Raw genomic sequence first — 14767 nt, forward strand, 5'->3', positions numbered from 1 at the left:
CAATGCAAACATTAGTCCATAGCGATTGTCATTAATTACCAAAACCACACATGGGGGCTCCATGCACTTTCAATCTCCCCCATTTTCGTAATTGATGAAAATTTCTTTGAGAGGGTTTATATAAGGAATTTAAGTAATAAACAAGTTGAATATATAGAGCAAACTCCCCCATAATATATGCATGTGTGAATGAACTTGAATTTCATTGCATATATTAGCATTCAAAGCCTAGTGGAGTTTCCTCTAAATATTGAACTATGCAAAACAAAGACATAGCCAAATTCCCTTAAACCCTCCAAACTTCTCCCCCATTGGCACCAATTGCCGAAATGGGTGAAAATTTTAGAAGGCCAATATAGTGAGAGTTCCTCCCTATCGTGTGCATTTCTCATAATTTGAGTGGAATCAAATGCACGTATCCAATGACGAATATCTAGAAGGAATCACACTATAGAGGGGATCAAAGATTGCAAAAGGATAACAAGGTCAAGAAGCTTCAAAAAATGAAGCAAGCAACCAAATGAACCACAAAGAAGATACCAAAAGAAAGATAGATATAATGATAAGATCAAGAAGAGTGCTTCGAATAATATGAGGAAGCTCCCCAATGTTTGTGCACAAAACTAGACAATTTGCATTGGAGTATAAAGTGCACAAACATGGAATCATAACTCCCATAATATCATTCAAAACAAAAGATATCAAGTGAATTAAACTCTAATGATCAACACAAAATAGTGCTTTAAATAAAATGAGGAAGCTCCCCAAGGTACATGCATAAATTAAAAATTTGCATTTGAAAACAATATGCATAACATGGAATCCTCACTTCCTCATTACCATTTAAAACACACACATTTGCAATAGATCATAGATAGAAAATGTGGGGACCCCGGACTAGCTGTCCGAAATACCCTGTTATGTATACAGTTCACGTTCCCATGATCAGTGTGCCGTGAACACATAACCGAACTGATATCAAATTACATCATCCTTTACAAAACGGAATAAGAAAATTACAATAAGGTCACATGACCCATCTTTACAAGATAGCCTAGAAGGGCCCAATCTAATCATCAGAGCAGCAGAATCACTTCAAGAACAGAGCCCAAGTCATCTGCCTTAACCCTACAGCAAATCGATCGGGAAGACGTTCCTAGCTCGCATAGACGTCGTCAACTCCTTCTTCATCTGTCGAAGTCCTCCAGGTCTGGCCAAGTAAATAGCCAGGGACAAAGCCGTGAGTACATTTGAATTGTACTCGCAAACCATCAAGAAGGTGATAACAATTCTAACCAAAGAAGACAAGAGAGGAAGAATAGTTTCTCTGGTGGATATAGCATGTGAAAGAGAATCAGTTTCTCTTGTGGATAAAGCATGCCGGCATCTCAAGTGATGCGGACACTTTGGTGGTCCTATGACATCTCTATATCTTTATTGAAGAAGATACTTCAAAAGATAGACTACGACATCTCTATATCTTGATAGAAGAGGTAGCGTTCCGGCGTCTCAATTGATGCAGACGCGATGGAAGTCCTATGACATCTCTATATCTTTATTGAAGAAGATTCTTCAAAAGATAAACTATGACATCTCTACATCTTTATTAAAGAAGAGTTAGCTTCACGCCATCTCAGTTGATGGAGAAACTAGGAAAGCTCTATGACATCTCTATATCTTTATTGAAGAAGAGTTCCTCTACATGAAAACACTAGGAAGGGTCACCCAATTTTGTTTCATTTTCCTCAACCATCTCCACATGGTCGGCACAACATCTTTCCCGTACCCTTCCGGTACTTCCAACACACGCATTTCCTTTGGAAATCATTTTCAAAACCAAAACTCGACACAGCTCGGTAACGGCCATCCCAACCGTCCATGACCGCGGACGCGGCTATTCGAATAGTTTTAACTCTGCAGAGTGTGCGCACTTTCCCCACAAGATCTGATAAATCCGCCGGGATCATCCCCGGTTCGCCATACGAAAGTATGCGGGTCTCGGATAATCAGTCGAAGCCTTTCGCCCATTCAACTTAGCAAGAGGTCCTACCCTATGGAGTATGTACCTCCCGGCACCGTGGCAGCTCACCTCCTCTTGAGCGTGGCTCCACCGCCAAGCCAGGAGACCCATAGTGTCTTCCGGACGGGTCAGCCCCGAAGGCCTCCCGTTATACTATTGTCTCCAACTACGACAACCCGGACTCGGGGTAATCGTACCCTTGTATAGTTGTGCGGTGCCTCATGCTAAGAAGAACAAACGTCAAGCTAAGCCCCGTGCCCACGTTGGAGTAGTGTGGTTGCGGGTTAATTGTTCCTGCGAATACAAAGAACCATGTGTCGTTTTTCTCAAAAACCCAAGTCACACACACTTTCCTCTTTCCAACCATCTTTGTCAAGATCCTTTCCTTTCATAAACCATACGCTTGGGTAAGATTGCCTCACCCAAGGTTTTCATAAACATTTACAACAAGGTAAACCTTGAGGGGTTCCCAACTTATAGTCTCATGAGTTGAACTAATACAACACTATGGCCGAGATGAGGGTCATCACGCCATTGAGGGTATGAAAAAGAGGTATTGGAGTGGATCATACTTGCTTGAGCTAAGCATGTATTATGACAACACAAGAGGAAAATATACTTTCAGATTTGTGGTGCTATCTAACCCAATCAATAGATAGGGATGAGAATTGACCAACACCAACACCATTAAGGGAATCAGGCATACTCATCACAATTTGAGAATACACCAAAAACATGGTATTGATACATCTACACCAGAAGGGATGTAGTATGAATCTTGTCCCGAGGTGGAACATATTCAAGCTAAATATAGAAAGCAAGTTGGATAGCAATGGCCATGATACCATACACCCAACCAATTACCAAGACCTTGACAAGATAAAACTACTAGAGGTACCATGCTTGCATCCAAGCATAGATGACAACAATATGGAGATCATCACACATAGAACCAAGATGCTATTGATAGCACAAGATGACATCCAAAGAGACATCATATCAGAGATCAAAAGATGGCTTGCCTTGGCTTATTTGTCCCTGGACTTCTTCAACTTCATCAATATAAGAATCCCGTCAATATAAATAAAATCCTTGTCCGAACCACTTCTTCTTCTTTCCCGGAAATGTTCGCATCTATCGCCGGAAAATATAAAAGGAACACAATCAATCACATTGCACCAATCATAACAAGCATGCAACATTCAACAATCAACAAGCAATAGCTAACCACCTTACTACGGGCTAACATACAAAGAACTTATAGATACTACAAAGCAACTAAAAGAGAACCCATTTTATTTACCTAGTAAAGGTATGAGAGTATCATAACTTAGCAATTGCCTTTCTCGGTATCACCATGGCACAACTAAGTATCCCCTGGTAGATAACATCATAAAGATGACAAGTGCATTAGTTTGGCATCAAAAACATTCACATTATAATTTGAAACATTTTTGCAAAAGCGGGCAATCATTCTCCCTATTTTATAAAGCTTACATAACACTACACAAGAATAGGAAGCAAATGATATGCCCCACCATTTGAAAACTTAAGCAAAACAAAAGAGCTAAAGTTAAATTGCAGAGGTTTTGTTTTGCAAGCATAAAACAAAGGTTGCCCATCTCTACTAAAAAGAGTTGGTCAAGGGTTTTAAATAAACCGAAAAGTTTTGCTTCAACAATGCATGTCACACATAAACATTACTAACAGCAACAAATATGTATGAACAGAGAATAAAAATATTTTTCCTAGATGGCCAGTATTAATACAAGACTAACCCAATTGGAATCACCCAAAAAGGTTAATCCTACTATTTTAGGAATTTCTTTGAATCTGACTGTACAGAAAAGAAGATCTGTAAGCCATAAATCGTAGAAAAATCCTAAAAATATGAGGCCACTTGCATTTGAAAGGTAATTAAACAGAGATGCATACACAATTGGATTTGGGTTCAAATTGTTTCTGAAACTCTCACAAATGGATTTACAAGTTTACTGCATGTCTGTACCATTTGCTTTCTCTCTGGATTTACACAACAGATAAATGTTTGAAACTTATTTGAGATGATTAAGAAAACATTCAGTAATCCTACAGAATTGGAATCACTCAATTAGGTTCAAAAATGGATTTTTGATGATTTAAAAGCTAACAGCCATGTCTGCAGAACACACAGAACAAGTTTAATTCACCAAAAATCATACACAAATCACAAAAATATGAGGTCAGCGGCATATGAAAGGTATTGAATAGATGGTTCTTACCCTGTTGGTTTCATTCAAAAATTTGTCTCCAAGCTCCTGGTTTAATTCGACAAAGTCAGATCTGACCAGATCTTGATCTGTGAGCCATTTCAGTTTCAGGAGGTCAATCGAAGTGAAACCACGGCCAAAATGAAGGTATTGGAGAGGGCTTTCACCCACAGTTTAGTTTGCTCAAAAAGGTTAGATAAAACGGGAGAAATCTAACAAACAGTGATTCTTTATGTTTGCAGAACTTTATTTACCATGCAAAATCCGTAAGGAATTTGAGGATGAGACCAACGCCAAGTTGTAGATCTTTTCAATACCTATCTGCAGAACTTTGAACCACTCGATTTGGATCTACACACGAGATTTGGTGGATTTTACAAGATCGTACCAGAATCTGAAACAGCAAGAAAGCAGAAATTACAGCAAGTTTTTGGACGAACTTTGTTCAAGAACTTCAGATCTGAGGATAGCTCAAGCTTCTCCATGCTTGGACCAACATGCACCTGCATCAAGATCCAATCTTAGCAAGGGAGGAAGAAGAAGAGGAGAGAAAACCATCTAGGGTTGGGGAGAAGAAGGAGAGGGAGGCTCTCATGGTGAGGAGGAGCTTGAGGGAGGAGGGAGAGCTTCATCTTGGTGGCTTGCCATAGCCATGGCCGGCCATGGGAGCAAGGGGAGCACCATTTTCGTGGGGAAGTGGAGGAGGAGAGTGTGAGGGAGTGGAGGAAATAGTAGGGAGTGAAAAGAAATGAGGCAAAGGAGAGGAGGTGTGGCCGGCCAAGCTCCTTATAAAGAGGGAGGATGGTGGCTGCCTCCTCATTGATTGGGTGGGTTGGGAGGCTGCTCATTTATTGATTGGGGTAGTTGGGAGGCAAGTCTTGTAGAGGAAGAAAAAAAATAGAGAGGAATGGCTGGCCGAAATTGCCATGCATAGACAATGGCCGGCTCCATCCTTGCCAAACATAAGTGAACAAACAAAGAGATGCACAACATCCATGTGTGTAGGCCAAGGCATGATGTGGAGGAGATGACGTCAATGAGTGACTTTAATGATGATAAGAATATGAGTGGATTCATATAGATAAAAAGAAGTATGAGGTGATATGTACTCTAAGGATAATTCCCACCACTTTGGTTGTGACAAACATAAGATGAAAATAGATCCAAAGGTATAGTTGAAGAATAAAACTTTTTATTTGAATTCAAAATTGAAAAGATTGGCATTGACCACATGCAACAATGCATGAGCATGCCAAGGTAGATGGGTAATGTTGATTTGATGAAGTAAGAATGAAAAGAGAGAGGTGTTAATAAACATTGGTGCCAATGTTGAGGAATGAAGCACTTTGATCAAGTGATCAACTTGGCCAAAAGATGATGGTGGTGATGGTGGTTTAGACAATTGTAGAGCAAGGCTAAGAGAGATGGTGAGTGAAATAACCATACTCACTAGGATGAATATGGTGGCATAAGCCATCAACATGAGGTCAAGATGATGATGGTAAACCATACAAGAGTGAGATGTGATGAATGAATGGAAGTTGTTAATTAGATCCTGAACTTTACAGAGGTGGGTCTCCACCACTATGAGAGTTGATCAAAATGTTGGATAGGGTTTATATTGAACTTTCCTTTGAAAACATTTTGAAAGAGATCCAATGATTTTTAAAACAAAATGGGTCTACTTGCATAATAATGCCAAATAGATTTTTCCCTTGTGTTATCAAAAGGTGCAAGGATGGCACATGTACCAAAACCATGCACTTAAAAGAAGGAAGGAAATCAAATGCCTTTATAGAAAGTCTTTTTGGGTTGAAGGGAATGGGATGATACAAAATACCATCCACAATCTCTCTTGTTATTTGAAGAAAACATTTAAGGAGTTTTTTTTGTGGCTAAAACCAGGGAAGAGAAACAATAGGGTTTTTGAGAAAGAAAACTAATTTAGGAAGGAGTGTTCTCAAGGGTAGATGGTGGCTACAAAATGTACCCATCATACCTACTCTTGGTTTTGTGGATATTAAAATTGGATTAAATAAACACAAGAGGTAAAAGAGGAAGAAGTGATCTGGTGCTGAAACATTGGATAGGATACCAGATCAAGTGATTATAAGAGTTGCAAGTGGAGGATGTGACATGTAAGATGTGGAAGTTGTAGACGGTGTTGTATAGAAGAGATCCATGCACTGAGGTCACCAAAAACAGTTGTGGGTGCTAAGAGATCAAGTGCCAAAGTTGGAATCTTATAAGTAGGCACACTCATGTTGCCATCAGGAGGGAGGTTTGATGTCGTAAAAAGAAAAACAATTCTTCCTAAGCCACCATGTGTTTTATTTAGTGAGTTGCTTGTTTAACCACTAGAGGTGTTGTTATTAAGGGTAGCTCAAAACAAAACTCAACAAGCAAATCAAGACAATTTATCTACCAACAGATCAAGGCAATTCATCATAACAAACATATCAAGGCAATTCATGTTAATTAGTCTATAGAAAAAGTTTTTGTTCCCCCTAATTTTTGCACTTTGGATAATTAAACAAGCTTGCAAAAAGTTGGGGTGTTACAGATCTTCCACCCTTAAAATAATCTCGTCCCGAGATTACTGAGTGTAGAACTAGAGGGGTTATAAAGTTTAACCAAAGTCAGACTCCATTCTTCTGTAGACATGTCGTTGTAGAGAAAGTCGTTTGCTTCATCTTCTGGGAGACATGTTGGATTTCGGCCGATGGCGAGCTTCATGAAGAGGTTGACTACTCCATGCAGGTGTTGGATCTGTAGCTTCTTCACGATCCTGGCGGAGGTTCAAGACTGTGGGAGGGTTAGTGCACCCAACGGTGCTTGAGCAGGGCTGAAAACCTTTTTAGAGTTAGCTTGATTTTAGTGGAAGATGAAGTCTTCCACCCTTAAGATTTTTCATCAGGTTCTCGGAAAAACTCAGAGCTTCTGCCTTGTAGTTCTGTCTGGGGCTTCGGAAGAAGTCATCGGTCTTCCTTGTTCAGCTGAAGAATCTTCGGGGGCGACGTGCAGACCACCACTTCAAGAGGCACTCACGGTGTTAACTGAACCATATGGGACCCGCGGCGAGTTAGAAAGTTGAAGAAACGCCTGGTTGGTACCCATATGAAGCAGCAACAGGGGTCGTCGAAGACAATCTTCAGCTTGAGGGTCAGTGCTGATTTCAGTAACAACTAAGAAGTTAGCGGGTAAACTACGCCTAAAGTCTTGAGTCTTGGAGTATCTTCAGAAGCTTCATTTGATGAGAACTAGATGAACCATGTGGTGTAGCTCGGCTTTGATGCTATTGTTCCCTCAGCTTGTTAGACGTCGTGTTAGAGGGTGGTTTCAAGAAGATATGCTCGAGGTTAGTGCGGTTATGCTCTAAGGTTAGACCAAATTAGTAAGACTTCTCGCAGAGGTGCAGTCACTCTTGAAGGTATAGGCTTCTGCTTTCTTGGCGTAGTAGAGATGCTTCAGTTGATCTTGAAAGTAGTTATCGAAGATAGGGGCCTGGGTTAGTTTTTCCGACGGTTGAAAACAACTGTTAACAAGGCTAACTTCTCAGAAAACTAGCAGTTAGCATTTTAACGGCAAGGTAGATGAGGGTGAAAACATCTTAGAGAGGCTTCCTACGCTGGGTTATCACACTCAGAATGTTTTTAGACCTAAATAGCAAGACAAACATACACACAACAAACAGATACAAACACTCAAGGCAGCACACTAGGGAAATACAAGCAATCATCACACCAGACATGGTACTCTAAGTACCCAAGGATGCCTAATACGTAGGGGTAGCTCAATCAAAGCGATTGAGTTTTGTCCTATCCATCCTATAGGTTTGGGGCTGGTCGCATATGTTGACGTCTTCATATCGTCAACATCAGCTTCAACTTGGATCCTTGTAGCAGTTGGTAGTGAAGGGGTCGGGTGTTGAGTCATTGATGATGAGGCGGAGGAGAAAACTGTGTAGAACTTCTAGTCTCGACATCCCGGAAATATGAGGTCTTCGAAGAGGTAGCTGTTGAGGTGCTCCCGAAGTCAATATCTTCTCGTGGCTGGCCTAAAAATTACTAGTCAAGAGACTGAGGACTTGATCCCTGACGACTGCAAAAAGTGCAAGTCCACGGAGGAAGAAGGTCAGCTCCTTGACAGACTTTGGTGACAACCAAAGGCATGATCTTATTATCCCTTTTTGTGCAGGAGTAAGTCGGCGTCCGATCTTCAATAGTTGTCGTTGGGAATATGTGAGACTTCATAAAAGGTTGATCCATCTTCGACGTCGAGTCTCCGATCTGAGTTGGGGACATCGTCCAACATGTAGGTTTGAAGTGGTTGAGACAGTAGAGCAAGAATTTTGAAACCTTTTTATAAAGCGGAGAGATAAGAATTTAGAAGTTTTGAACAAATAAGAGGAGTAGAAGCTATGCTTCTGACTAAAGAAAGAATTTGTTTCGTAAATAGTTTTTCCCAAGTAATTGTTTCCTAACTAACGTCCATGCAAACTAAGGTCTCCTACAGTCAGGATAGCTCTGATACCAGCTCTGTGGGGACCCCGGACTAGCTGTCCGAAATACCCTGTTATGTATACAGTTCACGTTCCCATGATCAGTGTGCCATGAACACATAACCGAACTGATATCAAATTACATCATCCTTTACAAAATGGAATAAGAAAATTACAATAAGGTCACATGACCCATCTTTACAAGATAGCCTAGAAGGGCCCAATCTAATCATCAGAGCAGCAGAATCACTTCAGCAGCGTAGAGCCCAAGTCATCTGCCTTAACCCTACAGGCAACTGACTGGGAAGACGTTCCTAGCTCGCATAGACGTCGTCAACTCCTTCTTCATCTGTCGAAGTCCTCCAGGTCTGGCCAAGTAAATAGCCAGGGACAAAGCCGTGAGTACATTTGAATTGTACTCGCAAACCATCAAGAAGGTGATAACAATTCTAACCAAAGAAGACAAGAGAGGAAGAATAGTTTCTCTGGTGGATATAGCATGTGAAAGAGAATCAGTTTCTCTTGTGGATAAAGCATGCCGGCATCTCAAGTGATGCGGACACTTTGGTGGTCCTATGACATCTCTATATCTTTATTGAAGAAGATACTTCAAAAGATAGACTACGACATCTCTATATCTTGATAGAAGAGGTAGCGTTCCGGCGTCTCAATTGATGCAGACGCGATGGAAGTCCTATGACATCTCTATATCTTTATTGAAGAAGATTCTTCAAAAGATAAACTATGACATCTCTACATCTTTATTAAAGAAGAGTTAGCTTCACGCCATCTCAGTTGATGGAGAAACTAGGAAAGCTCTATGACATCTCTATATCTTTATTGAAGAAGAGTTCCTCTACATGAAAACACTAGGAAGGGTCACCCAATTTTGTTTCATTTTCCTCAACCATCTCCACATGGTCGGCACAACATCTTTCCCGTACCCTTCCGGTACTTCCAACACACGCATTTCCTTTGGAAATCATTTTCAAAACCAAAACTCGACACAGCTCGGTAACGGCCATCCCAACCGTCCATGACCGCGGACGCGGCTATTCGAATAGTTTTAACTCTGCAGAGTGTGCGCACTTTCTCCACAAGATCTGATAAATCCGCCGGGATCATCCCCGGTTTGCCATACGAAAGTATGCGGGTCTCGGATAATCAGTCGAAGCCTTTCGCCCATTCAACTTAGCAAGAGGTCCTACCCTATGGAGTATGTACCTCCCCGGCACCGTGGCAGCTCACCTCCTCTTGAGCGTGGCTCCACCGCCAAGCCAGGAGACCCATAGTGTCTTCCGGACGGGTCAGCCCCGAAGGCCTCCCGTTATACTATTGTCTCCAACTACGACAACCCGGACTCGGGGGTAACTGTACCCTTGTATAGTTGTGCGGTGCCTCATGCTAAGAAGAACAAACGTCAAGCTAAGCCCCGTGCCCACGTTGGAGTAGTGTGGTTGCGCGGGTTAATTGTTCCGGGCGAATACAAAGAACCATGTGTCGTTTTTCTCAAAAACCCAAGTCACACACACTTTCCTCTTTCCAACCATCTTTGTCAAGATCCTTTCCTTTCATAAACCATACGCTTGGGTAAGATTGCCTCACCCAAGGTTTTCATAAACATTTACAACAAGGTAAACCTTGAGGGGTTCCCAACTTATAGTCTCATGAGTTGAACTAATACAACACTATGGCCGAGATGAGGGTCATCACGCCATTGAGGGTATGAAAAAGAGGTATTGGAGTGGATCATACTTGCTTGAGCTAAGCATGTATTATGACAACACAAGAGGAAAATATACTTTCAGATTTGTGGTGCTATCTAACCCAATCAATAGATAGGGATGAGAATTGACCAACACCAACACCATTAAGGGAATCAGGCATACTCATCACAATTTGAGAATACACCAAAAACATGGTATTGATACATCTACACCAGAAGGGATGTAGTATGAATCTTGTCCCGAGGTGGAACATATTCAAGCTAAATATAGAAAGCAAGTTGGATAGCAATGGCCATGATACCATACACCCAACCAATTACCAAGACCTTGACAAGATAAAACTACTAGAGGTACCATGCTTGCATCCAAGCATAGATGACAACAATATGGAGATCATCACACATAGAACCAAGATGCTATTGATAGCACAAGATGACATCCAAAGAGACATCATATCAGAGATCAAAAGATGGCTTGCCTTGGCTTATTTGTCCCTGGACTTCTTCAACTTCATCAATATAAGAATCCCGTCAATATAAATAAAATCCTTGTCCGAACCACTTCTTCTTCTTTCCCGGAAATGTTCGCATCTATCGCCGGAAAATATAAAAGGAACACAATCAATCACATTGCACCAATCATAACAAGCATGCAACATTCAACAATCAACAAGCAATAGCTAACCACCTTACTACGGGCTAACATACAAAGAACTTATAGATACTACAAAGCAACTAAAAGAGAACCCATTTTATTTACCTAGTAAAGGTATGAGAGTATCATAACTTAGCAATTGCCTTTCTCGGTATCACCATGGCACAACTAAGTATCCCCTGGTAGATAACATCATAAAGATGACAAGTGCATTAGTTTGGCATCAAAAACATTCACATTATAATTTGAAACATTTTTGCAAAAGCGGGCAATCATTCTCCCTATTTTATAAAGCTTACATAACACTACACAAGAATAGGAAGCAAATGATATGCCCCACCATTTGAAAACTTAAGCAAAACAAAAGAGCTAAAGTTAAATTGCAGAGGTTTTGTTTTGCAAGCATAAAACAAAGGTTGCCCATCTCTACTAAAAAGAGTTGGTCAAGGGTTTTAAATAAACCGAAAAGTTTTGCTTCAACAATGCATGTCACACATAAACATTACTAACAGCAACAAATATGTATGAACAGAGAATAAAAATATTTTTCCTAGATGGCCAGTATTAATACAAGACTAACCCAATTGGAATCACCCAAAAAGGTTAATCCTACTATTTTAGGAATTTCTTTGAATCTGACTGTACAGAAAAGAAGATCTGTAAGCCATAAATCGTAGAAAAATCCTAAAAATATGAGGCCACTTGCATTTGAAAGGTAATTAAACAGAGATGCATACACAATTGGATTTGGGTTCAAATTGTTTCTGAAACTCTCACAAATGGATTTACAAGTTTACTGCATGTCTGTACCATTTGCTTTCTCTCTGGATTTACACAACAGATAAATGTTTGAAACTTATTTGAGATGATTAAGAAAACATTCAGTAATCCTACAGAATTGGAATCACTCAATTAGGTTCAAAAATGGATTTTTGATGATTTAAAAGCTAACAGCCATGTCTGCAGAACACACAGAACAAGTTTAATTCACCAAAAATCATACACAAATCACAAAAATATGAGGTCAGCGGCATATGAAAGGTATTGAATAGATGGTTCTTACCCTGTTGGTTTCATTCAAAAATTCGTCCCCAAGCTCCTGGTTTAATTCGACAAAGTCAGATCTGACCAGATCTTGATCTGTGAGCCATTTCAGTTTCAGGAGGTCAATCGAAGTGAAACCATGGCCAAAATGAAGGTATTGGAGAGGGCTTTCACCCACAGTTTAGTTTGCTCAAAAAGGTTAGATAAAACGGGAGAAATCTAACAAACAGTGATTCTTCATGTTTGCAGAACTTTATTTACCATGCAAAATCCGTAAGGAATTTGAGGATGAGACCAACGCCAAGTTGTAGATCTTTTCAATACCTATCTGCAGAACTTTGAACCACTCGATTTGGATCTACACACGAGATTTGGTGGATTTTACAAGATCGTACCAGAATCTGAAACAGCAAGAAAGCAGAAATTACAGCAAGTTTTTGGACGAACTTTGCTCAAGAACTTCAGATCTGAGGATAGCTCAAGCTTCTCCATGCTTGGACCAACATGCACCTGCATCAAGATCCAATCTTAGCAAGGGAGGAAGAAGAAGAGGAGAGAAAACCATCTAGGGTTGGGGAGAAGAAGGAGAGGGAGGCTCTCATGGTGAGGAGGAGCTTGAGGGAGGAGGGAGAGCTTCATCTTGGTGGCTTGCCATAGCCATGGCCGGCCATGGGAGCAAGGGGAGCACCATTTTCGTGGGGAAGTGGAGGAGGAGAGTGTGAGGGAGTGGAGGAAATAGTAGGGAGTGAAAAGAAATGAGGCAAAGGAGAGGAGGTGTGGCCGGCCAAGCTCCTTATAAAGAGGGAGGATGGTGGCTGCCTCCTCATTGATTGGGTGGGTTGGGAGGCTGCTCATTTATTGATTGGGGTAGTTGGGAGGTAAGTCTTGTAGAGGAAGAAAAAAAATAGAGAGGAATGGCTGGCCGAAATTGCCATGCATAGACAATGGCCGGCTCCATCCTTGCCAAACATAAGTGAACAAACAAAGAGATGCACAACATCCATGTGTGTAGGCCAAGGCATGATGTGGAGGAGATGACGTCAATGAGTGACTTTAATGATGATAAGAATATGAGTGGATTCATATAGATAAAAAGAAGTATGAGGTGATATGTACTCTAAGGATAATTCCCACCACTTTGGTTGTGACAAACATAAGATGAAAATAGATCCAAAGGTATAGTTGAAGAATAAAACTTTTTATTTGAATTCAAAATTGAAAAGATTGGCATTGACCACATGCAACAATGCATGAGCATGCCAAGGTAGATGGGTAATGTTGATTTGATGAAGTAAGAATGAAAAGAGAGAGGTGTTAATAAACATTGGTGCCAATGTTGAGGAATGAAGCACTTTGATCAAGTGATCAACTTGGCCAAAAGATGATGGTGGTGATGGTGGTTTAGACAATTGTAGAGCAAGGCTAAGAGAGATGGTGAGTGAAATAACCATACTCACTAGGATGAATATGGTGGCATAAGCCATCAACATGAGGTCAAGATGATGATGGTAAACCATACAAGAGTGAGATGTGATGAATGAATGGAAGTTGTTAATTAGATCTGGAACTTTACAGAGGTGGGTCTCCACCACTATGAGAGTTGATCAAAATGTTGGATAGGGTTTATATTGAACTTTCCTTTGAAAACATTTTGAAAGAGATCCAATGATTTTTAAAACAAAATGGGTCTACTTGCATAATAATGCCAAATAGATTTTTCCCTTGTGTTATCAAAAGGTGCAAGGATGGCACATGTACCAAAACCATGCACTTAAAAGAAGGAAGGAAATCAAATGCCTTTATAGAAAGTCTTTTTGGGTTGAAGGGAATGGGATGATACAAAATACCATCCACAATCTCTCTTGTTATTTGAAGAAAACATTTAAGGAGTTTTTTGTGTGGCTAAAACCAGGGAAGAGAAACAATAGGGTTTTTGAGAAAGAAAACTAATTTAGGAAGGAGTGTTCTCAAGGGTAGATGGTGGCTACAAAATGTACCCATCATACCTACTCTTGGTTTTGTGGATATTAAAATTGGATTAAATAAACACAAGAGGTAAAAGAGGAAGAAGTGATCTGGTGCTGAAACATTGGATAGGATACCAGATCAAGTGATTATAAGAGTTGCAAGTGGAGGATGTGACATGTAAGATGTGGAAGTTGTAGACGGTGTTGTATAGAAGAGATCCATGCACTGAGGTCACCAAAAACAGTTGTGGGTGCTAAGAGATCAACTGCCAAAGTTGGAATCTTATAAGTAGGCACACTCATGTTGCCATCAGGAGGGAGGTTTGATGTCGTAAAAAGAAAAACAATTCTTCCTAAGCCACCATGTGTTTTATTTAGTGAGTTGCTTGTTTAACCACTAGAGGTGTTGTTATTAAGGGTAGCTCAAAACAAAACTCAACAAGCAAATCAAGACAATTTATCTACCAACAGATCAAGGCAATTCATCATAACAAACAGATCAAGGCAATTCATGTTAATTAGTCTATAGAAAAAGTTTTTGTTCCCCCTAATTTTTGCACTTTGGATAATTAAACAAGCTTGCAAAAAGTTGGGGTGTTACAGAA

The 14767-nt window shown here is 40.4% G+C and overlaps 3 long non-coding RNA genes across 3 annotated transcripts; all 3 read right to left on the reverse strand.

The window, feature by feature from the left end:
• Nucleotides 1-1143: 1143 nt before the first annotated feature.
• Nucleotides 1144-4075, reverse strand: LOC139833389 (uncharacterized). The gene is made up of 3 exons (XR_011749060.1): nucleotides 3324-4075; nucleotides 3043-3154; nucleotides 1144-1210 (listed from the first exon to the last, which is right to left on the reverse strand). It is a non-coding gene; the product is annotated as an uncharacterized lncRNA (long non-coding RNA).
• Nucleotides 4076-8853: 4778 nt separating this feature from the next.
• On the reverse strand, nucleotides 8854-12006 carry LOC139833279 (uncharacterized). Its single transcript, XR_011748697.1, has 3 exons — nucleotides 11257-12006; nucleotides 10976-11087; nucleotides 8854-9138 (listed from the first exon to the last, which is right to left on the reverse strand). It is a non-coding gene; the product is annotated as an uncharacterized lncRNA (long non-coding RNA).
• A 207-nt stretch (nucleotides 12007-12213) lies between these two features.
• On the reverse strand, nucleotides 12214-13039 carry LOC127314809 (uncharacterized). The gene is made up of 3 exons (XR_007859920.1): nucleotides 12643-13039; nucleotides 12457-12553; nucleotides 12214-12291 (listed from the first exon to the last, which is right to left on the reverse strand). It is a non-coding gene; the product is annotated as an uncharacterized lncRNA (long non-coding RNA).
• Between the last annotated feature and the right edge of the window lie 1728 nt (nucleotides 13040-14767).

The sequence above is a fragment of the Lolium perenne genome, chromosome 7, assembly GCF_019359855.2.
Source record: "Lolium perenne isolate Kyuss_39 chromosome 7, Kyuss_2.0, whole genome shotgun sequence".
Classification (NCBI taxonomy): Eukaryota; Viridiplantae; Streptophyta; class Magnoliopsida; order Poales; family Poaceae; genus Lolium; species Lolium perenne.